Source organism: Saccostrea echinata, unplaced genomic scaffold (genome assembly GCF_033153115.1).
Source record: "Saccostrea echinata isolate AGI-Se365-2 ecotype Australia unplaced genomic scaffold, CSIRO_AGI_Sech_v1 ptg000025l, whole genome shotgun sequence".
NCBI lineage: Eukaryota > Metazoa > Mollusca > Bivalvia > Ostreida > Ostreidae > Saccostrea > Saccostrea echinata.
Genome location: NW_026889774.1, coordinates 9,367,267 through 9,394,493, shown reverse-complemented (window position 1 = coordinate 9,394,493; position 27,227 = coordinate 9,367,267). Strand labels below are relative to the sequence as shown.

Sequence of the window (27,227 nt, the reverse complement as noted above, 5' to 3'; positions counted from 1 at the left end):
GTGCACTTAGAAAATTACAAAATATTGTATACAATGTAGCAATGGACTACCAATCTACTTCACCGTGCACATCTATGAGCCTTCAGAAGTTTCCCATGACCTTGTGTCAGATGTCACCACCTTTCTAGAAATTCACAATCACACAAAAGGACCAAAATTTACCATAAAAAGGTGAAACCTTGCCAACAACTGAAGCCATAAACATAACAACTTTCCAAAGTAACAGTTCAATCAGAAAATCTATTTAATCAAGCTAATAGAAATTTTTCGCCTCATCTAAGTTGTAAGCAAGGGCCCAGTTTAAAGTGTTTAAGGTGGATGGGGCTATTGGTCAGTCTTAAATGTATCTGTATTATTTTCTTTTACCTCATGTGTAACACTTGACAAGTTTTATCGTTTTCATTGTTGGACAGATGTGAAAGAACCTCTTCTATTAATAGTAGGGTGTAAAGTTCCTACAAAGATCGAAATCACTAAATCAACTCAAATAAGCACAATTTATGTGGTCAAAAAAAAATCTTCAAGCAAACTTTTTTTTTTCCACCAAAAAGATTTGCACTAATCTAAAATAACAAAAATCTTCATTTCTAAATGGCAGTGTAAGATAGTGGTTTTGAAAAAGTGAAAACATCCAAGCACGCATTTATCTTACACTTTTATCAAGCTTTTGCAATATAAAACATTTCCAACCAAGACTGTAAACAACATTTACTATTGTCAAATAAAAAAATCTATCGGGATCTTCCCAGAAGTAAATAGGGTTTAATTCTCCGATTATGTACAGTGTAGATAATGGATAAGACGTGATGTACAGAAATGTGAAGTTCATGTCCTAAACACAACGCGTCACTGTGAAAAACTTTTCCACAATTTTCTAACAACTTTAGATTGCTTACTGTTTTCTCACAAGAACCATTTTAACACATCCAACCTTCTTTAACTAGATTCTTAGATTCTAGAGCACTTGCCCACCTCTTTCAGAAAGTAAATTGTTAATTGTCAAATATCAAAAGAATTTTTCTTGCATCAGTTGAGTCTCCAAATTACGTCTGAGAAATTCTGAAAACTTGGGTTCCATGCCTACAGCACAATGATGTGAAGCACCGCTACCAGACTGACTGTCACCTTAGCACTGAGCAAAACCCAAAATACCCATTGTTCTGAATTATCAGCAGCAACACTTTCCATGTCCCATTCGTTTCACAAATTATTCATAATTTACATGAGATCTTTTTGTCACCATTTTGCATATTTAGATGATTTGCATGCATGATTGCACTCAAAGAAGCCAAATTCTGTAAAAATAAGAGAAAGTTGTTTTAGTCCATCTCACCATTTCAGTTGGTGCGAGCGGTTCATGGTTTTTCAGCATCTGATATTACATACCTAGAACCATATGGCAGATAGGGAACAGGAGTAGTACTTCCATTTTCCCCAATTTAAACTTAAAAAAAAATCTTTGCTTTGTTTTACAAAATATCTGTTAATATCGGACACATTTTTTTCTCTATTGAAAAAAAGCATGCATTTAAATAATTATGAAAGCTGAACTTTTTCAATAAAAATGCTAAAAATTTTATGGCAAACAAGGTAGGGGGTTTAATTATCAGGGGCTTTTAGATTCTATGGATATGGATACACAGCTGGGAAGTCTTAAACTCCACCCTTGACATGTTACTTGTCCATTCCTTAAAACTAAAAGATATGATTTTTTTTCTTCTTTTTTTTTTCCTTTTCTTTGCACTAAACTTTGTATCATAGTTATTCGGGATCAACTTGTTCATTCCAGAATCAAAATGTGTCCTATGGAATCTGGGTTAACAGAAAAACATATTTTCTTTACATCTCATTCATGAATGATCATAATGATCAATGATGTCTTTTAATCTTCTTTAGGATTAGGAGAGGGGGTGGCTACTAATTAAGTTTTTATAATTAAAAAATCAATTTTGGTAAGTAGTATGAAATATATAAATTGTAGAGCATATTGTCTATTTCAATGTTGAACTAATTTAAAAAAAAAAGACACCAATAATAAAGATGCCTCATTTCTAAATATATAGAGATGCATTGTCTCTTCTTTTTTTTTTCAGGAAAAGCAAGTCGACCATTTGTCCATATAAGGAAATCATTAGCTACAAATGTCTTTCTTGCATGTTCCAATGAAAGAGACTTGTCACAGGGAAATCACTCATATAATGATCTATGCTTCAGGTGTCCATTTCAAAATTTTTTTGTTTAAAATTATCAAGACAATTCTTGTTTAATGGGAACTTAATTAAAGATTTCTCATCTTTTTCAATAGTAATTTTCCTTATCTTCTCATACAATCAATAGTGAACTCATTGTGCATTAGTCGTCCGACAAAAAAAAAAATTAAGCAGAAACAGAAAATTTCCCTTTTTACCATATATTTCCATCTCTCATTACTTTAATTATCAATGTTATTTCCACTGCACGGAAATTCAGTTTTCTTAATCAATAACCACAGAAGTCTTTATCCATTTCTTTTTCAATCAGAAATTTAAACAACCTCTTTTGCAACGTACATCATACAAGGGAATTTTTACCTACCATTTACCATTTTCCTTTTGAAAGTTTATGATATAGAATAAAACCTTTGGAGGGTACATTGCTCATTTTTTTTTTAATTAAGCATTCACTCATTCATGCATTAATGAAAAAGTTTTCATCTCTTTTTAAAGAGAAGGTCATATGTTATATAAAATATCCTATTTACATTGAATTTGAAATTTCAAGTTACTGCAGCCACTACATACATTTTTAAAGAGGAACTGGTACCAATAAAATGGAATAATCCAAAAGCTGTTAGAGATATATATCCCTTTATTTTCAATAAACCAAAGAGATCAAATTTTATTCCATATACTAAGCAAATTTTCACACTTTCCTTCACCTAATTGTAGACAAAATAATTCAAACATATGTAATATGCATTACCTCTCACATTTCTTAAAGATTAATTGCATGCAATCTCCTATTGCTTTTACATTAGAAAAAGCACATGAGTTCAGCAGGTCTGGAATTATCCCCGAAATAGTCACATGACTTAGAATTAAAATTCATCACCAATTTTAAATAGAGAGCAGTCAAGAAAATCTAGCCTACCTGTCAACTACTGGTCAATTGCCTGTGAGAGCTAATGTGATAGATAGAGATCGTTAGATTTATTTCCACTCATTTACAGTTGACAGCAATAGCAACTAATGTCTTCAGTATTCGACAAACCAAAAAAGACACAGACAATTTGTTTTGATTTTCTTAATTTGCTTAACAACAAATACATGCAGCCATTGAAATTTTTTTTGAATATTTTCCTTCCCCCATCCATGATAATAAGTGATCATTCTTTGCAAATCTTAAATGTTCCAGGTACTCAATGAGGCATACGTCGTTTACGGAGGTTTATCAAGTACAGAAATTAAAATGGCATGTCATATTTCACGTAGCACCACATTTAAAACAGTGGAAATCATGTTATCAGAAAAAAAATCAGCATTTTGCTTTTGCTTCATTCTGGTAGGGGAAAATTCTTCAATATTGATACGTCACTCAAAAGTTATATCATAAGTGATAGAATCAGCAAAGCTCAATCTTTTAAAAATTAAATTTCAATATCATAAGACTCTTTTGGCATTTGCTGTCCAAAGTTCAATTGCAAGGTTTTTTTTTCCACTCTTAGTTATTAAATACAACTCTTAGAAACTTAGAAAAGAGTTGATACCAGCCAATCATATGTCAGAATTCCATTTTCATCATATCTCTGCCAATCAAGTAAGTGTGGGAAAAAAATCCTAAATCATCTTGTTTGAAATGTGTTACAGGAATTTGACAGATTGTTTCACAAGACAGTTTGACAGTCAAGAAAGAACATGTAAAAACCATGTTAAACAATTTGTTCTTTAGGGTATAATTTTACAGCAATTATTCTAAACACACTCCAACCTTTGAGAGTTTTTTGTAATTTTCAGCATTAACACTGATGGACAGATGTTTTTTGTAAAGTGATCTTCCACTGGCCAAGTTCGTTGCGTTTCTTCAGACTAAAAGCCAGATGAACTTCTGGACTTAATAAAAAGTCGGCAGCATTACTCATGTACCTAATACAGCAACAATTTGATAAACAATTAATGAATTGTTACACAAAATGTGAAGAGAAGGCTCTTTTTAATTTTTGATGTTGAAAGAGTGCTAAAAGAGTGAGCATCTTGATCATATCAATTTTAGCACTCAATACTGCAGGCACAATATACAAGTTTTCGTAAAGAATGACCCACAATGAGCAATCCTCCAAAATACAATATAGCTTAATTTACAATTAAGAGTTCAGAAAGGACTTAACACTTTTATTTAATTTTACCACCATAAAAGATGGCTCAAATTCATACATGTATACCTGAAGCTTATAAACCCTACATGCATGGTCAAAAATATTCTTAGATTCACTAAGGATCTCATGCAAAAAAAAAGGAGGAGGGGGGTCCTGGGGGGGGGGGGGACAAATCCAAATGAAAAAGAACAGATGCTGCCCTTATGATTTCGAAATCCATCCATCGTACAATATTCTATGCCTTTTATATTGCAAATCCAAGAATAAAAAACATTCATTAAAAATATGACACAGATATAATTTGTTAAAAAAAAACGAAGCTTTATATATTGATTTACTTCTTGTCAGTTCAAAGACAAATTTTACTTTCAACAATAACTTTCAGGTTGACCTACCCGTTTAACAGGATGCAATCATTGCGACATCATTTACTTTTATTGTCATCATAGTACTGACACCATAAAACTGAGATTGATCACAGGTGCCCTCCTTCTACAATTTTTCAATCTCTGCTACAATTATCTATTATAGTGGGATCAAGAATATATGGAGAATCTTTTCACTCAATAAATATGTCCAATATTTTCTATCTTAGCCAAACGCCCAAAGGACAATTAAAGCAAACATTAACAAGAAGGTATTAACGAGAAGATTCAGAGAACCTATTGGTAAATGTCATCATTTCCGGAATTTTATAGATCCAATTGCATAATATCAATCACTGCCAGTTTCTGGGTGAATTGAGTTTGGTGGGGAATATAAATTCTACTGATAGGAAGACAAATTGTTCTGTATTGGTGTAATACACAAATTACCACAGAATCAGGGTCAACCTCAGAGACAAAAATTGAATTTTTGACTGAAGATTCTCAGATCTATGTTCATTTAAAAAAGAAAAATACTTGTGTAATTATCACTAAAAAAAAAAAAAAAAAAAAAAAATAGTTTTGACAATTTTACTTGCTGTAATGCACTCACTCTCTGATCCAATTTTCAGGTAAATCTATCACACATTGATGAGTTCAGAGAAGTGTGAAATTTCTCAATCAGTTGATCCATTGGAAGTTAATCAAGCTTTCTCTATTCTCCTGACCGAGAAATAAAATCCACATGATGTGCTGAGGTGTGGCCTTTTCTTTTATATTTCTAAAGCTTTAGTATTTAAGGTGAATCTACGGGCTATTTTTCTGTAAAGTTACCTATACAGATTATACCCTTTCATCAATGCAAGACTTGGCTGTTTTTCTTTCAAAAGAACCAAAACATACTCCAAGGTGGCAGAAAAGTGTTTTCTCTTTTTCTCTAGCAGAATTAAGGATTTACATTTAGGTAAATTTTTCATCAGATTGAAGATGTTATTTTAGTTTGGCCTGAGTGACATAATCTATACTTTAGGCAATGTAAACAACCTCTCTGAAAATCTATCAATTTTCCAATCTTTCAGCAATCTTCAGATGCTAAAAAAGTTTGAGGTTTTTTTGTATGACAAGATATTAGATTGACCCCTAGGTTAGCCACCTGAAATTATTCTTCCAAATACTGTTACCTTCTCACTTGAGGAAACACTTCAAATTGCATTTTGGCAGAAAAAATACATTTTACTAATGCAATGCCCTTGAGAGAGAAATAGGAAATTACATTAAAATGAATGTCTTTGCATGGCTATGTAAAAGGTAACAAAATGGGTAACACAAAACCATAATCATTTCAATAAAGTCACTGATAGAGTAAAAATGAAATATGACAACATTTAACAGAAAGAAAAGCATTAGTATGGAGTCAGAATTCTCTCATACACCCACAAAAAGGACTTTATTTTCACTATTAAGAACAAGCTAGACAAAAGCAGACAGGGTTATATTGCTGCCAAATTTGACAACAATTGGTCATAATATCTGTCACAGACATCACAGGCCAATAACACTAAGATACTTTGTTGCTAATAAAACCATCAGAATGTTTATAACTTAGTCAGTGGTCAACTGATAGCCTGGACAACATTCATAGGCCCCAAAAGAGCCTAGAATTGTTTTCCAATAAGATTCCAACTGCCTCCAGAGAAACCTAAAATGGACATATAAAATGAAATAGTTCATGAATATTGAAAGTGGTCAAATGGGATGAAGAAACAGAATAATTATATTGCATTGATATTCACTGCAAACACAAGGCATCATCATTAAAATGTCAAATGAAAGGGTATAATGAATTCTATACAAAAAGTCATTAAAACCTAATGTATTAATGTTTTTCAGAAGTATTCTTATTTCATATGTAAAATGTGACTGGAATAGCCAATAGTTTGATGAATGTAACATATGTAGTAGGAAACTAAATACATCTTTTGGAGCAGAATGTGAAAATGATCAAAAGCATTGGTGATGAAAAACAATGAAAATCTTCAAGTTATATATGTGAAAGCTCGACTATCTACTAGGTATTACTGTCATTTTCCAAGTTAATATTATATTCTCCTCTTCTCTCATAAGAATATTAACTTGAAGAAAGATGCTTATGTAAAAAGTGAAGTGTCTGATTTTAATCTCTTATCATATAAAGGATATACCATCTTCTATCAAAGGCCCTCTTCAAACATCCCAAATCCAGTCAATAAGAGCTTATAAATCAGATGTATGCCCCATTAATCAATAAGATAAACAGTTCAATCATCTTTCAATCGAGATTTAATTTCAAGCGGTATCATCTTTCAGTCTCCTTATAGACAATTTTGTCAATTCTCAATGGAAATGCCATTACACTCCCCACGAGAAGGGGAATATTTTTCTGATTACAGGTATATTACCTGTACGTGCCCTCAAAATCTTGTTTTAGCCATGACATTGATGGGAGTGAAAAAGTTTAACGCCTGCGGGAGGGCTATGTGGAATTGGGGATCATTTGACCAAAGAACAAACACTGTCGTTATAATGCCAACATACCCTGCAAATCAGTCTTTGTAAACTTGTTTACTCTTATAATGGATTAAAATTATGAGTCAATCGTGTTCTGTTACAGGTCTTTGTGTCTTAGATTTAACCCCTGCACACGATTCATAGATTATCTCCCTTTAATAAAAAGTCATGCTCATAATTTATGGCCATACTAAATTGAACATTTTCTCACTGCAGGGAAATAAAATTCAAAGAGGGAGAACAAAGTTTTCCATTTTACCAGAAGAGATCTCCTTGGGTCTTCTTGTCAACTTTAAAAATTCTTTCTTATTTACGGGGAAATTTTATATCTTCCATAAAAGGCACTCCTCTTCAACTGAATTAAGTTGGATGAAGAATGGCAAACAAAACTTATCCATAAGAAATCTTATGCAAGAAAGCCGATTTTTACAGATTAATATTCATGATAAGGTTTTATGGTCATTAGTTTCAAATTGCAGGTTGAGCCAGTACTAACTATTCCCTTGACTCATAAAGACTATTGGTAATTCAAACACCCCTGCTGGAGCCTTGATTCCTCTATTAGCCCTCTGCTGGATAAAAAAGCCATAAACATTTGTCAAAAATATGAATTCTGGATAGGCATGTTTATAGTAGTGTTTCATAGATATTTCTCTCTTTATTCAGAAATCTATATATTCTATATGTACAGGAGTTAGTGAGGGTGCAGACTTTGTCAATGTAATGTGTAGAGTCTATGTAGGGTGAACATTTTTTGAGGATTAAAAAAAAAAAATTATGTATTATAATTTCAATTTTAAAATGTTTAACAGTGTAAAGTTTTCCAGGGAATTTATCAAATTAAGATTTTTCAGATATAATAAATATATATTCTGACAATTCAAAATCATTTTAACATTTACTTGTAAAATATTGCTTTGGACCAGATTGCAAGATTCCTTGACAATATTTCTCAATATATTTGAAATTTTTATCTGAAAAAAAGATACAACACAATAATCTTGAGTTTAGTTTCATGTTTTGCCCATTTCTTAACTATATTACATGGATGTCTTTCATATACATCAGCTAATGAACAATAAAGAAACAAGGTGACAGTCCCTTTTCTGTTTCTTTGATCCACCCCTCCATTTCCAACACCTCTGGATGACATTCTGCCAAACCAAGATGCTAAAAACATGACAGATTGCTCAACTTTCTGTCAGCTCGGACTATTTATTGCTCACAAATATCCATAAGATCATCAAACAACAAACAATATTATTTACAGCCAGATGTGACAATTAACCATTGCACACACATCAATGTATATACCTCTAGTCCTTCACTTAATTTCTCCATCCTTCCTATTTTTTATCCACAACCTAAGGATCACACTTTCCCCAGAGATTATATTTTTTACATAAGTATAGCATTTCAACATCATAAAGAAGAAAAACACTAAAAGAATAGTCTTTATTGTTCTATGTCGACATCAAAAGGTTGCACTAATGACAGGACAGCTGAGGAAGCATCTGTAATCTTTTGTAACGTCTGCTACGTCACTCCTAATAATCAACTGCTCAAATTACCTCTTCAAATTTCTGGAGGTGTGAGAAGCAGAAAAAATGAGCAAAAAAAACCCAAGTACCTCACAGGTGGAAACAATACATGTATCTCTTACAATTTATTGCCTCCTAATCTTCTGTTTTCATGGATCTTGTGTTTGAGACACTTTTTTTGCAATTTATTTTCAATTCAAAATGACAAATTTATCTTACAATATAAAAAAAAAGATGAAGAAATTAGTGCTCCTTGGCTAGTTGGACCTTTTTCCATTTCACCCTTCCTACATGTGCCAATTCTCAAAAATACAGCAATGTAAAGTTAATGAAAATAAATAAGACAATACATTCTTTCTATACAGTTTGCATTAAATTTCACGCACTGCATGCTGTGGGCACTAAGATCAATGAATTTCAATGGATTTGTGCATCAGAATTAATAAACTTCACTGAGTATTCATGAATATCTGAATGCCCTATGCATCTCTTAAATGAGGGTTCTCATTTCAATGGTGTGACTGAATATAACCCCTTTTCATTAATCATGACTTTCTCCTAAAACTTAGGCATCCCAAAACAATGTGCCCAAATAGCCATGAACCAAATTTTAATCTCTTAACTTTTTTTAGGCATATAACATTGCAATGCCAAATTAACAAATCCCCAAAGCTCCTTCAAAAGTACATCATCCAAAAGAGAAACCCCTAGGAGGAGAAAAAACTTTTAATGAAGGTACTTGACCAGAACATTAACATTTATACAGCCCATTATCTGGAGAAAATTAAGCTGATTTTTGTTAATGAACTGTCACAATGACTCTATGAGAGATGGCTACTGCAATAGAACTTCCTGTCTGGGCTTGCACCCTGAAAATGACCACTGGTCACCCAGGACACTAAGGGTCATGATACTGACCATCTGCACACCATATTAACACCTAAATCAACAAAAATCTGTCTACTTTCCTCACAAATCTGTATTCCATTGACAAGAGATTGCAGATTGGATTTTGCACAAAGCCCCTGAAAATTGTCATTCATTATGTTTGACACCCTTTTTCTCAATTTTTACAACCCTAATTTACCCTTTCCCTTAAAAATTTCATTTTGTACCTCAAATAAACAGAGTTTGGCAACATTTTTATATCTCCTTTTTTGATGAAGCTAAAATGGTAGGATGAAGTCCATTATAGATTCATTGAACAATCAATGTACAAAGAGGTACTGGTATTATTATTCGTTCCTTTGTAAGTGATCTACCATTGCACTGGCAGCGCCTTCTTGATAGCACACTCTGACCCATTGTGTGGTCTCAGGCGACAGTATGCAAGACACGCTTCTAACAATAAATACCCCAATTTTCAATAATTTTTACGCAGCTTCTTTTTTCAAACACCCCTTCTAATTAAATCTTGTTAAACTGATTGAAGAATTTGAACAAAAATTCTATTCTAGAGATGCCAGATGCAGTCTACTGGCCTATAGAGAATCAACTATTATTGAGGGAAAGCATTTAAAAACTTGAAGCAGCTTCCTAAAATTTCAATTGAAAACAGGAAGTGTTGCCAGCTTTTGTTCTGCTGGAGCTACTCTCTGATGTGAATTTAATTTAAAAGATGTTAAAAAGGTGACAGAGTAAATGTGGCAATAGGGAAAGGTACACACTTAAAGTGATGAAACATGTCTGACTGCCAAAACATGGAGAGGAAATCTACTTAATTTTCAAATTATAATGTAGAACAGCAGCAGACCCGTTGTTGCCCATCATTTGGAAAACAATTTAATCAAATAATATACTCTTACATCTGTATGGTATAAAAGAGACAGCTAAATGAAACACATTTTCTCTGTTTTGCATTTGAGCTTCTTGCATGACTTGAAAAAGAATTTTTGATTTAGCACATCACCAAGAAATTTTTGCAATTCTTTAAAGTGATCAAGCACTTCTACATTTACTTCCATCTGTTCCCTTTTTCATCTTTTGGGTGGGAGTTTGGAAAACATATAAAACATTAAAAAGGTGCTGTGCATGTTGCCTGTATATAATGTTCAATTCATTCAATCATATGGACACATGGGCCATTTGAAGAGCAGCAAAAATTTGCCGTCTTCCTGAAATTTTTTTTCTGGACACTTCACTTCTGTGAAAAAAGTTAATATCCTGAATTCCTTAGACCTTAGTGTCTGTTTTCTCTACCAATCCTATTTTTAACAACTTTACAAGAATTTAATTGCACAATTTTATGAAGCTGCACTGGATCATAGGTCTATAACTTGTTCAGATGTGTTCGATATTAGAAACCTCCACTAAGCACGCTTTATCACTGCAGCTGTCTCGCAATGACAAAATTATGATGAAACACAATGATTTCCTGCCGAGAGGGCTCTAAAAACATTGGCTTATCTCCCCTTCATCTATCCTAAAAGACCCAAATTTACGGTAATAAAATCTATATGACACGACCACTGAAGAAAGGAAGATGTTCAAGATTTCTCCAATTTGCAAAAATGTGAGTAGTTCCTGTTACATCATTTACATACCTTATCAGTAATGCCATCAGCCTAAAACATAAGGGGAAATGTGTTGTAATCATTTGCTATGCGATACCCCTCCAACAACAAGATGTACAATATTCACTGAAATTCAACTCTCGTTCATATTCATTTTATTGTCATGTTTATGACAATATAAATCCAATAAATTTAATTTAATACTGTAATTTAATAAAAATATCAATTGGGTAAATGCCCTTTGGCAAACAGACTTTTATTACTTTGCATCTGCAGCTGCATAAAAAAAATTTAATAAAACTAGCAAAAAATCTACATATGACTTACGTCTTTTGGGGGGTCTGGATTATCACTCGCACGCATACAAAAAAGGTTACAGATCGAGTTTTACAAAACATAACCCTTTAAAATCCTTTCACTTCTAAATTGCTGTTTGCTCTTAAGAATTGGGTTCTTTCACTTCTAAATGTACATTAGTACTGTGTTTTTCATAATCTGTTCTACTTTTTAAGCATTATTGAATATAATCATTTTTATGAACTGCAGCAGCATTGTTGTCATAGATCACACAAAGTATAGATACAAATTGAATTATTACGACAATTGGGCAACATACCTATGTTATCTATGACGACAATACAATGAAAAAATTATCATTAAATGATTATATTTACTGTAATTTTACTTATAAATATATGTTATTGACTGAATACTGGTAAATATGCCTGTCTGACATTTTTATTTGTCCAGAAAAAACCGACAAAGCTTGTAAGGTCTGCAGCTGTGTATCAACGGAGGATAGTTATATTTCCCAATTTTCAGTCAATAACCTTTTTATTATATATTGAAATGTCCATATGTTATTAATTAATATAAGGGGAATTCCTCTGAATTTTTGGCCATAAACCTCCTATACAAGACTAAAGACTGCCTGTACTGTGGTGGAATATATTTGTGATGTCACAGTAGTCCCCTGGCAGTTACAGTGCAGGCTGATGATGGCTCCGGAAAAACGCAGCTTTGCATTATATAGTCAAATCTGGGAGGCCCATGAACATTTTTGCTCATCTGCATAGTACTAGATTTTAGAATCTCGCACGCATACAAAAAGGTTACAGATCAAGTTTTACAAAACATAACCCTTTAAAATCCTTCACTTCTGAATTTCTGTTTGCTATTAAGAATTGGGTTCTTTCACTTTGTCCCAGGTAAGAGAACCAAAAGTCAACTGCAACATTAGAAATGATTATACACACTGTTCAAATCAAGTTTGGTATAACTGGGTATGACATTATACTTTTCAATCTACAATGCAAAGAAACCATCTTGAACAAGTCACACAGCTATTTAATCACTTATCTCATGGAGGTTTCCAACTGGTTCAATTAATCAAATTTTAGAGGTATTTTATGATCTCAACATACCCATCTGTACTTATCTCCCCTTGTTTTCCATCTCCCAACACACAGGTAGGTATCACCACTTGTATCAGTTGCAGTCCTGTTTATCTCTGACAAGATAAAATTGAATGAGGATGATTTTTTTTCTGTTTATTCTCTTACTCACATTCAGAAGTAGAAGAAGTTCACACCTTAGACATCAAAGAGCGACCCTTTAACATTCACCTTCAACAGATCCATTTACATCCTTCCTAAGGAATCCACAAAGATAAACATTTACATGACTAGGACAATATATACTCTGTATTTATATTTCTGTTCTAACCAATTCAAAGAGCTCATGAATATACATACTTCCTCTGTTTTCTCATCAAAAATTCTTATTTTTCTAATCTTGCTAAATCCATCATTTTTTTTGGTGTATCATTCTAACGAGATGCAAAGTTCAGATATACAAATAGCAAATACTTCCACAAGATCAATATCATTAAAACACAAAGTTTGCCTTTCTTCTCATCTTTTGAAAATGATTCTTTTCAAGACCTACTTTTTGGTGAAAAAAAGGGTCTTCAAGAATATTTACAAACACAATCAAACACTCTCAAGCTTTGATGTAGTGCAGAAAAATTAGTTATACTAACAGTTTAATCAGTTCTTCTTGTACTACAGGTGTTAAAACTTGTCTGTGAAGACAGACACGGCAAGCATTTGCTGAAGTTGATTGCCACACAATCCTACAATCACCCTAGTTATTTGTTTTCAATCAATTTATCTAACTTGTTCATTAATCAGACTGCTGAAAGAAACTATTGGATATCTAGTGTGTTGGACTGAAATTTTCAAGTGTTCTGTGGCTGTTTGACTGATCTTATCGGCATTATTTACATATTAGGCAATCAGAAAATTTCAAAAATGTACTTTTTGGTTGCTAATCTCCCTGCTTTATCAGTGCGACTGATCCCTCCACTTTGTTAGCAATTCAAATTCTCTCAAATTAATACAATTTTCTTCAGCATCCACTCAGAACAATTACAATAACATTCATCTAAATTTATTTCAATAATGCTAATATGACCCAGATTTAATTTTATAAATTTTCTACCTAGAGGAGGTAATATTTCTAAGATAAAATTTTGAAACAAAAAAAATATTTCTAGCAAGCAATTTCTATAACATGACAAAAATCTTTTTTGATATCAAACACACCTAAAAATGACATATTTGTTCTCATCAAGATAACAAAATCACTTGACCATTCTAATTTGAAGAGTAATATGGTTCAACAAATCAAAAGAACAGACAATCTGTGTAAACTCTGGTGTACTTTTTTGTATATATGAATTTCCACTTAGCTGAATTTGTTAATTAAGTGATCTGACAACTTGAGGTTTTCCACACGTCCGCACAGAGAAACTGTCAAGACATGTATTCTCACTCTATGCATGTGTACTTAAATTAGAAACACTTCATTGCGGGCTGATATTTGTTCATTTCTTGCTGTTTTTCAATATTTTCATGTTCAAGGTGACGAATCACTATGCAGGATTTTTTCTTCCTCTCCCCCTTTTTGGGTTACATAATTTTTTTTAATTTTTTTTTTCTTTTTTTTTTAAATATTGTTTTTGCTTTGTTTGTTTTTGTTTTTAAATGGCTGAAATTTTAAAGCTTTTTTCCTCTAATTTTATTTTTAGGTTATCAGGTTATATAATCTCTTTATGATCAAACTGGACTTCATTATAATCTAAATTTAAAAAAAAAATGATAGAATTTATAAAATTTCTAGTTTCACTAATTTTTAGCCATATTCCCCAAATCATTTTAATATGAACTTTACCAAAACCTTAAATGCTTTAAATAAGTTAAAGAACATAAAACAAATGGTTTATCATTGATACAAGGATTCAATACATGAAGGTGTCTATAAATGCTTTTAATCTTAACTCTTCAGCACATCATGTTTTCTCAAGAAATGCCTGATTGCTGTTTGATCTTTGTTGCAAACAAGACCAGATTAGAAAGAGGAGGGTAAACATTAGCTGTTAGGCATGCTAGCAATTTCCTTTATTAGTAGCCATTTCTTAATTCAAGTCATACAAGAATTAATTCATCACATATTATATTAATCAAGCTCAACATTCTTCAGAAACAATCTTCACTGCAATAAAAACTGGGTGGTTTTTTAACAGGCCAAAAAGTATTCAAACCATGTTTTACGAAGAATGCACTCTCTCACATAGCAACCTAGAAACTGAAGATGAGACTGTTGCTCTTGTATAGTCTTTGAATAAAAGCTTTAAAACTTACACCATTATTTTTTTTTTTTTTTACATATTTGCTTTAATTTATAGGTTTGTAGCTTGGATGTTTTTTGAAACTTGTAAGAGACCCCAAAGCTATAAGTATTTTCCTCTAACCATTTTCTGCCTATTATGCTAATGGATAAGAAATGTATGCCATCAAATATGATTCAAATCACATAAATATGTAATTGAAAAGATATAATGTACATGTAATCAGTTTAATTTCTGACCTTCGTCTTTGACTACTTGATCTAAATATAGCTAAAAGTATCTTCAACTATAGCTATTATCCAGCAATAAGGTATTATGAAGTCTGTAAGGTTGAAAGATACTCAACAACACATGAAAGTGTTGACAAACAAACAGACAGACAGAAGAAGCGAGTAATTACTAAAGAGTACAAGCATCTTGAGGTGGGGGCCCTAAAATTTCCTCAGAAAGAAGATCTACAGGCTAATCCAGTAGTCTCGTCACAGACTGTCTACAGTATTGTCAGAGACTTCAGATAAGGGTTTATAGATTGAGATGAATTTTTCTAACTTGCTTAAATATTAGGATCTTTTCTGTTATTGCAGTTGCTACTTATTTTGATACCTCAACATGCAAAGTTCTGTAAAACAAAACCAATATAGCCCACAATATAGCAGCTATGTGCATTTACAAACATCCAAAATATTTCAATATTTTATGATATTTTATAAATCTAGCTATGCATGAACAAATACAAATTATACCAGTGCCTGGCCAAAATAGTCATAATTTTTCCATTGACAAATAAGATCAATGAAATTTACAAATTTTGCATGAGATATATGGATCTCGAACTATTGAGTGAGCATTGGAAAAAATGCAGATTTATGTATTTGAACCAACTTAACCAAATTAAAATTCACTAATAATTTTATTGACTTTGGTAACATTTGAACCTTTACTTTTCATACAAGTACTCAAACAATCAGTTTGTGGTCCTATTACAGCAACAGCAGCAGAGACTTCATCATGTCAAAGATACACTGTCCATTCTTAAGTCTGCAAATAACTAATATAAAAATGTCCTCTAGACCCACTGAAGCATTCATAAATCTTGTTAGTAACCTGCACAGCAGTTTAATAACTTCTCTCATTGAATTTACACCATTACTGAATTTTCATTAGAAGAGCCTCAATCTTTCAAAGCCCACAGAATGAGTAAAATACAAGATTATTGGATCCCATGAAAAAGACGCATCACAGGACAAAGAAGAATTCCAGCAACTGCGTTCAAAATTCTTTGAACAAAAAGATGAAGCGGTTTATTCAATTAAAACCATGTAAAACTCCCAAAAAACCTACAAAATAAACAACGTCAGCTAATTGAGAGGCAGGCCGAGGGCAAAGCGAAATCTGAGTGAAATATTTAGCCCCTGATAATTATATTTTCTTACTTTTGTAGTGAAGAAAACTAGCTAATTTAAAAATATGAAGAAGCTTATTAAGCGGGGTTGAACTTACTTTACACTCCAAGCAGATTTTGCAGGAGACAAAATAGTACTCCAAATTCCATGGGAAAAGTTAGCCATCATGGGAAGAGCATGAGAAATTGTGGAATTAATTATATAAATGAATTTGTAGGAGATTTTAAGTTGTTGTTTTTTTCTTAATTAGCAATTTAAGCTTTCTTTCTATAACTAAGAAGAGCGGGGGTGAGGTGATGGTTTCCTACTTCTTGGGCATGTGACCCCCCCCCCCCCCCCCTTTTTTTATTCAAAGAAAGTTAAAAGATATTAAACAAAATCTTTTTCTAAAGATTAATAAAGACCATAGAAATAGTGAATAAGAATAAAGAAAATCTGGGAATATCCCCCTCATCTTTTCAGTTTGATTTAATATAGTTTATGGGCTAGTGGACACCACTTGGGGCTGGAAAATATTTCCAACATGTACAAGACGATTCCACATTTGAGCCTAGTAACTGCTTTTACACAAAGTCATGCATCTTTCCTGAAAGTAATGGTATTTTCTATTGTTTTCCCTTTCCTTCTAAGCTGGACGATAGTAGGGGAAAAAAACCCAAAAGAACATGTATGTTCATATCAAAACAAACAGATGATAAATACACGAACATATATGTTCAAAATTCCCCCAAGGTTCATTTGATTTTCAAAACATCCAACTATTTCTGTAAGAGCCAGAATACCAGAGAAGCACTGATGGATGAGTAGTGCACCTTGTGTCTTTCTGGAAGAAGATGACAATTTGTGAAAACAGCCATTAATCTGTAGCCTGTAGGGTGATTAGTGTCGTTATACCCATGTCACAAGGAGACCAAACATTGCCGTTTGTCAGGCCATTATGAATTGGCTCACAGTCGTACATTGAGACAATACACAAGATAACAGCTGTTGACAGTTAAAAAAAAACAAAAACAAAACACATTACTCCAGAAATACATTTGTTGTGAAAAAAAAATTGCAAGATAGCTCTTTTTTGATTGATAGCTGACATGTATTTTTTGCAGGCATGATCAATCATTCCTAAAAATAATAAGAAAAGAATCCTACATGTGGATTCTCATGTTTGAAAAAGTTTAACAGAGAAAACATGACACTTCAAAGTTTCTATCTAAGTTTGGTCAATCAAAGAGATTTTTGTATTAATCAGACTATAGCTATAATTTTCATGTTGATCACAGCTAGAGTATTTTTGTATTGCATGCTGTTTAATGAGAGCAGAATTATTTGATTGCATGTTTTAATACAACTGCACACAATTTATACCTGCCTTGCATGCTTGCATGAACAGCATACATGTAGCAATTAAACAGCCAATACTTTACAAATGTGAATGGTAAATCTTTCTATAGATATAACTTAATTTTAGATCATAAAAAGATTCCAAAATAGATCATATTTGAAATAACAAATTCATTCCCACTATTTCTGTACTGCCCCCGTGTTTTGTAAATAAATAGCCTTTTTCTACCAAACCACAAGTTCGTTATTGAACATTTTTTTTATTTCTTACATTAGTGTAGACATTATTCATCAAGCAAATGCTGTTTTCCTGTCTTTTTCCTCCCAACAAGAGTCAGCCCTAATGGTTGTCTCAGTTTCATTTACTATTTACAAACATTACATTTTACCAATGAACTAATTTTCTCATTGCTGCTTTTAATGATTACTCATCATTCAAAAGACCTATTTCACCCATCTTTCTAGCATCTAATGGAATTTTCATCTTGCTGGAATGTCTATTTATGTTTTTAAAAGCTCCATGTAAAAGCGAATAAAGATTTTTTTTTTCCTTCCTCCTTTGCAATAGGCCGACAAGCTACTTGTACAATGTGTATGTTGCAATACATAGCATGTATTTGAATTAGATAACTATAAACAGATGTAATCATAACAATATCTCAAATGCATTAACAAAAATTTAGCAGCAGGTCTTCAAATATAAACTTAACGGTACTTATAATTATTTTTCATAAACATTTTTAATTGTTGAATAATCATATACTGCAAAGGTCTTAGAAACCATATGGTACCTGATAACAAATTCACAAATATGATAAATGGCTGTAACTTTTTACACAGCCCTGTGGCTAGCAGATGTTGGGGGACCATAAAACCCCCACATGCTCACTCCTTCTACTAGGACCCCCTACAAGGTGCCTGACAGTTAAACATACTAAGATGGGTGTTTTCATGAAAAAATTATCAATGAACCATAAGTAACATAGTACAGTGGAAATATGAAGCATGTATATAAGATTTTCAAATCAATTTCTTGCATCCTGACCAGATGTGCGAATTAATTTTTCAGCATTCAAAACTATATCAAATTTCTCAAAGAGAAACTTCAAATTACCAGATAAATTGTATGTCGTCAGTGTTAGAAATAAAATTTTTAATTCACCTTATTTCCATCTTCATAGACTTGATTTTTTTTTTTTTGCATCCAAATCTCTGGTCATTTCAATGAAATAAGTCTACTCTTCCATTAAATTTTAATTTTATTTCTGATAAATAATTTGTTTGCAAAAATATAGTTGATGTTTAACTCATAATAATTATATGGAATGGAAATGAAAAACTCTCTTGAAAAATTGTTTCATGAATAAGGTCTGGTTTTGGTGTCTATCTGTAAAATATTTTATGAATTTAACATCAGTGGAAGAGTGAAATATTGAAACAATTCAATTGATCTGGCTCTTTCTCTACTTCAAAGGCATCATGGGAATTGATTCAAAGCCCCATGGGATATCAAATTTGTAGCATCCTAGATGTTTGAATTTATTAACACATTAACAGAGATGTCGCCATGATAGTAGAAATGTTAGCAGACTTATCTCTTTATTTCTCCTTCCCCCTCACACTTTGGACTTGAAATCTATTTTTTTTTTCTCTAATCAAAACTTAATTAAGTGTGGAATTCTTCAACTTCTTTGCAGATCAATTTGATTAAATCTGCTGAGGGCATGCAACATAGCCCTCAAGAGTGTATCACCATGTGTGACTAGACAAAATATATGGAGGAAACGTTAATCGAGAGTTCTCAAATTATAAATGTTTGAAAACATTAATCTACATCAAAAACACCTCTGTTGATTTAACTTTAAAAAAATTCTCAGCATCAAGAGAAAACAATGTATATGAGTTGATTTTTGTTTAAACTACTAATTCAGAAAACCAGAAGAGAGAGAGAAAAAAACAGCCATTAGGAACTCTGCAAACCATTCTTGCTATATTAATTTAGTCATGCACACATGAGAAAAAAAATACAATATGAAATGTCAGTTAGGACTACTAAGCTGAAAGCTTTTAATCATCTGCAAATTATTAAAATTGCATCCAAATATCATTTTGACAAGTCGGTTTGATATTTCTTACCGTAGTGAATAGGTTTGACAAAGCCCCAAAGATTTGACTACAGCACTTAGCATAGAGGGCTGCCTAACAAGAACCCCTGAACCCGCTGAGAAACTTTTTAACGTCAAAGACCTTCCTATTTTCCAACCGCACAAAAGAATAGAAAAGAAACTATTAGCAAGGGAACTGAATTCATTTCAAAAAAAAAAGTTTCATTAATGAGACAAAAATATTGAACGAGTCCTATTGAAGTTTTGCACAAAAAATGATCTTATGCCAGTGCTTACTAAATTCTGTTTTGGGGAGTCGTACACATTGCTGAATCCGAGTCAATAATGAGATAGCAAGAGCAATCTCTACTCTGTTGACTCATTTTTCTTGTTTTATTACATTTGAAATCTCCTTGACAGGTGAAATACAAAGCTGATAAATGGAACTGTCGATACATAATCTAAGTTATTGCAATATTTTTGTTATAAGCAAAAACCAGGGATCCATTTCCCAGGCAAGATATGAATATTTTATAACATTTCCTGAAGATTGTTTACAAACCAGCATTCTGCAAAGCCACACAAGTATTATTTCTATGTCAATTTGTTAATGCCAACTGACATGCAATATATATTTGGATTCACATGTCAGATCTCCCTCTAATATCAATTTTCAATTTTATGACAATTTTATGATCATATTTTTTTTTTTGACTATATATTTTTCTTATTTCGGAATTTCCTACAAAGCCAGACATGCAGTGACATGTATTTAATGCAAGACAACAATACCATAGCTATAGATTATATTTATAATACTAAATTATCCCAACACATAAATTTCTATTTTTACAATTGTTATACAGCTGTACTCAGTTTTCCTTTTTGAAACTTTGTCTACTGCTTATAGTTTTGAAATATTTCATGTTTAATAAATTAAATAGAAATTCAAAGAAAATATAGTTTTCTATGAGCTAGCTGGTAAATTCTTAGCCCTATTTACTGAACACTTTATAAGGAGGTTCATTTAAGGATGGTCATATCTGCAAAGGATAAATAGCATCTGTCTGTCATAAATAGTGGGCATACCACCCAAAATTGGACAAAGATTGTGACAAATTTACTACACGTCTTTTAAAGGTGACTAAGGTGTATGGTACTAGTTTTGATGATGGATGCAATGAAACAGTCATATTTAATTCACAGGATCTCAAAACAGTATCTCTGCAAATAATATTTCAAAAATGTACCTAAAAATATTTACAGATTTACTGTATATATACTCAATAACTGTAGATCACCAAACTTTCACGAGACATTATTTTTATGAGACAGGATAAACAGGGCAACATTTTCATGAATTCTGGTTATTACTGATGTATATATTCTATACTTATAAAAATATATGTGAGAACAAAATTTTAGAATAGATATCGTTACAAACATCTTTTTGATGCTATTTATAATTACAGAAGATATAATTATTTAAATATTATCCAAGTAATGAATAATGAGGCATGTCTTGGCCTTTTCTATTCCTGCAATTATGATTTATAGAGTCAAAGAAACTTAAAATCCTAAGAAGTTTACATTTTCAACAATTATTCATGCATCAACTGAAAGATAAAATTCAAATTCTGTACCCCGTGTATTGAATCTTATGTGCTTTGTCTGCAAGTTTTTAAATTAAAACAAAATTTTATTGCAGAAGTATTTCTTTATCTATTTCTTTTTTAAAAATATCAAATTTTCCAAATTGCAAGCCCTGCTGTTCAAATTTGTTTGCAGTAACTGTATCTCAAATTCCCAGCAGAGATGCAATACTCAATATCTAAAGAAATTTTTTATTGCAATGCTATCAATGACAGCTTCACGCCACCATCTTGATTATCAATGCAATCTAATTTCATCTATAAAGGCGATAAACTCTTTAAAATAGCATTAGAATCCTAAGAATTTATGCAAGACACCTATTTCTGCATGTAAACCACCGAGTTCAAATACAATTTCAAGAGTCTACATGATTTTGTTCATTATCTCGGTCAATGACTCCTAGAAAAACAGTCAACTTTGATCAAAGATACAAACTGAAAATATTTGAAATTGCCATACTTTCAAGAAAGCAGACATTTCAATGTTTTCATGCAGTAACTTATTGAGTGAGTCTTCTCTATTATTTTCATTCCTGTATGGTCCCATGTGGAAAAATGGTTAAGGTAATGGAACAGTATCTTTTGGCTCAATAAAATTTTAAAGTTTAGTAATTATACTTTGAAAAGATGTACCTTTACTTGTATAACCGTAATCTATTTTGGGTTGTAACTGTGGTGATGGGGATAAAATAGAATGACGTTGATATTAAAGTTTTAATGACCTCCCACAGTATACGAGAGACACACTAGAAATAAAACTGGTTTTATTGATAACAATCAAACAATAAAAGTGATAAGAAATTGTTATCAGGTTGTTACCAAATCCAAAATTTTGAGAGAGGTTAATTTGGGTTAAATAGATCCTAAACTTCATCCAAATGTTTGAGAGATAGCGAGGGAAGTCAGTGCCATGCTCCTTGGAAAACAAGTTTTAAAAGCTGGCACTGAAAATTCTCCCAGATTCTGGTGGTAATACAACTTGACAAATGACTTCAAACATACCAAGGTATTGACTTGACCACCTAAAAACCTCCCAAGAATACCAGTCTTCCATAGAAGATATGCACCTCTTTGACAAAAATAAATGAGATTCCTCACCAAGGGACTCTGACAGAAACATAAGAATTTTAATTACTAAGCACCCAAGGTTGTGCCCTGATAATAAACTATTACTAGATTCTAGGTTGCAGCTGTTGTCATTGGCTAAGTGCAGACAGGGAGCGTCAAAAAATGTGCAGCAGACAAATTAGAAGCAATTAATTTTCATAGACCTTCTGGGAACTTCTGAAACCCTATCTTTGCACTTCATAGATCTCTCACCGACTTTATTAAAAGACTAACGGAATCTACTAGCAAAGCTTGTAGCAACTGGTACAAGAATATAAAACACTGCATCCATGTATCAACAAGTTCTTTGGTAAGGCAAGCTCTCTGTTGATATAAATTAGCCATATTTCAAGATTAAATTCTATGGAAATCTGCAAAAATCATCAGTTACTTTGTTTTCTTCCCCATTGCTGCACATTATATTTCAAGCATGAAATTGTAGCTCGTTTTCTAAATTGCATCTACCTTTCAGCAGACCACCAAAAACTCAATGGTACATCATCAGAACCTATGTGATACAGTTTCGTTCAGTACATTTCTGTGTGACAAAACATTTGTTTGTCTGGAAGATTTAGATGTAGTAAGGGCTTTTTTTGTCATTACCAGGAACTGGGCATATTTATCGGTTCATCTCACATGACTGGGCTCCGCACTGATGGAAAAGGAATTATATCATTATCACTGTACAGTCTTACAAACACCATTAAAATCCCCATTTTCCAGTCCTCTTCTCAAATCAATTTTCGCCTTTATTGATCCTGCAGATGTCCACTCTAAGCTCTGTATCAATCAGGAGAAAAACTCTCATCAGAAGCATGTAGCATCAATTAGAAGCCATCAGACTCTAAGGGTCATCTTGGCAGATAAGACTGAAATTTCATCAGATATGCAATTAAGATAACTACATAAGATTACACTTTTCCCTTAAGATTGCAATTTTACAAATTGTCAAAAATAAGGAAAGGGTGCTGAAAAAGGAATGGAGGAAAAAGCTAGGTCAGAGTGATAGACAAGGTGGTGGTGGTGGTGTTGGGGGGGGGGATAAAAGCATAAACCCATGTGTCTCAACTTCCTGTAAAATATTTTGTGAGTTTTAGTTTAGTCTGCATATTAACATAGAACAGGTGCAGTTTCTCAAACAAATAGATAATCTGCTGCAATATACCAGATATTATAAACTAAATGTCTTTTTCTATCAAACAAAACTTTTACAATATCCTCAAGATTTATATTCAATTACATCTGACATGAACCATATGTGAATCTTTTTATTACATAGCTTTTATTGTGTTAAGAAATGTTTCAAGAATTTTACATAATTGCAATCCAGTCAGACAATAAGGTCCTCTATAAATATCCAGATAAGTTCTAATCAATGTAATTTCCTATTAAAATACTTCCTTGAACTGATACATAGACTGAAGACATCAATTCCTCTCTTTGACCCCCTCCCCCAAGTAAAGCAAACTCACTAGTCCCCCCCCCCCCCCCCCCAAATAAAAACAGGCAGTGAGAGGGGTACATTATCATGCCCTGGGTCAGACCTATGTTGGTGATTGATAAGAACTTTATGGTATGGCTGTGAGAGTGTGATAGCAGTGATTTTACAGCCATTCTGCATGCCTCTGATTGCAAACCTCACAGGATTTTCGATTCCATGTCCAATAAAAGTCTGCACAATTAGTCTACTCAAAACACAGTGTTTGACAGGTGGCATTATAACAGAGCATTTCCAAAGACAGTTCATTTCCATTCAAATCAACTTTCTTTCTAATCACCTGTGAATTCAGAACCTTATTGTATTATGACCATGAAAAACATTACACTTTCACCAGACTGCTCTTCACTATACCCATTGTGTGATACAAGTTAAAGAAAAAACAAATATATATATAGAACATTCTCCAGTAGCATCTAGATTAGGAATGGAGCCACTATAGATGGGAATCAAATCAACATAGATGGTACCTCAAAGGTATCTGTCACTTACATGCTCATCTGAAATGCTGAGTAAGGGAATCTCAATAATATGAGTCAGCACAATATATATATCTATGTCCTCTGGCTTTCAGCTTTATTGTGTAACCTAATCAAAATCAGCATTAGCAGACAGACAGACAGATAGACAGACAGCTACAAGGCTTTCATTCTGTGATACATGCATTTAGTCTATAAGAGTACTGTAAAGTCAAATCTGGGATAGATAAAAATCATAAGGGTCTTCCCATACTTTCACAGTATATCTTAAACCATTTCTCGTGTACTTCTGGATTGTTTAGTAACATGCAATTAACTTTTTTATGCATGAGAAAGTGATCCAAGTCAACATTTTCTCCCCAAGCTGGAGACAGAAAGAATGAATTGTGGAGGGAAAACTGAGAGCCAAAGATAAGACAGGTACTTGAGCGTTTTGGCCCCCTCATCAGTCTTAGATAAACTTGTTGTCTGCATGACGATAATCAACAATGGCAGTCAGAAAGCATGCATGCAACAGTTACATTTATATCAGAGCATACCGCCCAAAAAAAGCACACACCAATCTGAAAGCTATTATTCTGCCAAGAGAAAAATTAATTTTTTTTTTTTAAATGATTGCTATCTCTTTTTTTTTGAATTCATGCATTATCATGGAATTTTAGGACAAAACAATTCATGACAATTAGTATAACCTCTGGTGTATAGAGTTTTGCAACTGTTACAATATTTTTTTCTTTTATTTCTCCTGCCAAGTAAATGTGCTAAACTTTGCACAAGAATAACACCATATCATGTAGTGAAATGATGAAATCTTTATCAGGGAATTCTTGTTTTTGAAACATTTAGTTTTCAACACCATCACCCTTTTGAAAAAGTAAAATAGCTTAGTGCTAGCCACTTTTCTGATACAATCTGCGTTTAATTTTTCTTATGCAATGAAGAAAACAATACCCTTGTTGGCAGATATTAGATCTTTTTGATCAAAATACTATAATTCACACATCTAAACACATTGGCTCCATGGTTCTGCCTTGGCGAGATATCCCTTTCTTCTTCAAACTTCAGAAGATGAACATCGGTAAATGCTCTTGACAACTTGGAGCAAACCCTCTGCATTAAAAAATTCTACGAACTAATAAAAAGGTGTAAATTGAGCCAGACAGGGTGTAGAAATTACAAATAAAAATCCCCAGACAAATATAACTCAGATCTCATCATACATTACTGTAAATAAGATTAGTATATGAACTTCCTATGGTTCTAATGAAATGAATAAATGATATCCACCTCTTTATATTATACCACTTATAAATCTAAGTACTCTGGAAATTATATAATATAGTGTTGAGAATTGGGAAAAAAAAAGATTCGATGTCTTGATCACTGCCAGTCCAAATCATGATCAAGGAAAAATATTAAATTGACAAATATGGGACAAATTTAAAAGGTACGCTTGCTCAAAATTGTTGCAAAAATTCTTCCATGTGTATGTAGATACCAGTATGAGAAACTGTTTTAATTTTTAAATAAATTATATTTAACTACCACAGCAATTTATTCTTTCTCAAGAATAAGGTTTCATATTGAAAAGATTAACATTTATCTCTTTTAAAATCTACCAGAGAGCTTATATTGCAAGTATTAGGTCCAAAGACCTATTGGTCCAAGGGTCGTTTTAACCTTGTAGCCACTAATCTCATAAATGGTATTATTTCTAATCAGTTTATTTTGAAATTGAGTGATAATGATCAACAAATGGTGCATACTGCTGATCAGATGGAGATGGACAATGTCTATCTAAGCCTGGAATCATCTTGAAACAACAAACAATTTTCTTGTCCGTCTGCAGTAACCATCAAGATGGTGGAAGGCAACCATCCTCCAATCTACTATAGGGTCTCTGAATAAACAAGGTTCTATTGATGGGAAAATTTGGAAAAACAAATCATGTGCAACTTCAAACCAGTGTAGATCACAAGTCCTTTCATTCTAAGAGGACCAGTTAATATGAATTTGTTGATCTAATTAAAGTTTCTCCCTTTCATCTGAAATCCCATTTGGACAGTTTTCACATTTTTCTTTGTAAAAGTTGGCTTTCATATGTATGATGAACTGGTTCTCTGCAAGGGTTAATTACATTCTGTAAATTTTTAGTATCCTAATTAGCAGGACCAATTCCACATTTTATTTGTTTTCATTGCAAGCCTTTGACAAGATTCTGATTTGAATTACAGACACCAAGATTCCAAACCTGCAAAATGGAGGCGATACTGATCTTTATGTCCTAGGAGTGTTTAATTAAGATTTCTCCAAATATTGACCAAAATCAAGTAATAATTATATCTGTAAATACACCCCAAGTGGGAGCAAAGAATACAAATGGATATGAAATAATTTCATTTGTTACAATGTCAAAGATTATGGTCAGAATGTACCCATCAAAATACCAAGTACCATATCATATTCAAGGTAATCTTAATAAATCCTGTAGCTCACATACTATTTTTATTTTTAATGAAAATGAAACAGGGATATGCGGTACCCTTAATCAGACTAAAATTTTATAACCAATACTTTTTCAGCTATCCCTGTTTCCACTGATTTATAAAATGTATCACCTGAGTTTTATGAACTTGG

At 32.5% G+C, this 27,227-nt stretch overlaps 1 protein-coding gene across 1 annotated transcript in view; it reads left to right on the top strand.

Moving 5' to 3' along the window:
- The first annotated feature begins 6,009 nt into the window (after positions 1 to 6,009).
- LOC133191967 (microsomal glutathione S-transferase 1-like) overlaps positions 6,010 to 27,227 on the top strand; it is a 190,902-nt gene continuing 169,684 nt past the window's right edge. The window contains exon 1 of the mRNA XM_061327757.1: positions 6,010 to 6,024. The gene's annotated coding sequence lies outside the window, so the exon portion shown is untranslated. The remainder of the gene's footprint in view (positions 6,025 to 27,227) is intronic.